The following is a 932-nucleotide window of genomic DNA, read 5'->3' as shown; positions in this document are numbered from 1 at the left end:
TAGGTAGTAGTTACATAGGTAGGTATGTGTGTGTGTGTGTGTACATGTGTGTATGTATGTATATGTGTATGTATACATGTATGTATGTAAGTATGTATGTGTGTGTGTGTATATATATATCCATAGATACATATATACACACACACCCATATATATATATAGTTAATCCCAAAAAATGAAGAAAAACAACAGCACAAGGTTGTGGTACATGCAAAGTATTAGCAGACGACTCAGGTGAAGAAAGAAATGTAGTTTTACGTTTTCAGCAAAGCTCTTCATCAGAAACAGGAGATGGAGATAAGTCGAAGAGAAAAGGAAGATGGAGGAAAAAAATCACCAACGATCCACATGTGGTTACATTTTGAAATACATGTATATGTTTTTAAATATATATCTATGCATGTATATTTGTAATATGAGATAATAGTTTCACTATGTATATACTACCAGAGGTACCTGGCATTTCCCAGTATAACTCTCACTGGAGTATTTGTTGAAATGACCCGAAAGACTTCCGTCAAACAGAACTATAGAAGTAACAATTTACAGGTGCTGAGCCTAAAGAGAACATTCACTATGAAATATATCTGCAGCGGTGCTGCCAGTAAAGATGAATCTGATGGTAACAATTTAATCTTGCTGGCCCTGAAGAGGGCCTTGGATCGTTCACTCTTAAAAGTCTCAGCGGCTGTGCTGCCAGCAAAGACAAATCCAGTGATAACAATTTATAGTTTGTGGCCCTGAAGAGGACCTTTTAACATTGACTTTGAATTATCTCAGCGGCAGTGCTGCCAGTAAAGATCAATCCAATGGTAACAATTTAAACTTGGTGACCAATGAAAGTTCTTTTCTTGGAAGGCATTGATTTTAGAGAACTAACCAGGGAGAACGATAGAATGTGGACAAATAATGTTTAAGTAAGAAAATCTAAA

This window comes from Octopus bimaculoides, chromosome 2 (genome assembly GCF_001194135.2).
Source record: "Octopus bimaculoides isolate UCB-OBI-ISO-001 chromosome 2, ASM119413v2, whole genome shotgun sequence".
In the NCBI taxonomy this organism is placed as follows: Eukaryota; Metazoa; Mollusca; class Cephalopoda; order Octopoda; family Octopodidae; genus Octopus; species Octopus bimaculoides.
The sequence above is the reverse complement of the archived record's forward strand: the minus strand, read 5'-3'. Positions refer to the sequence as shown.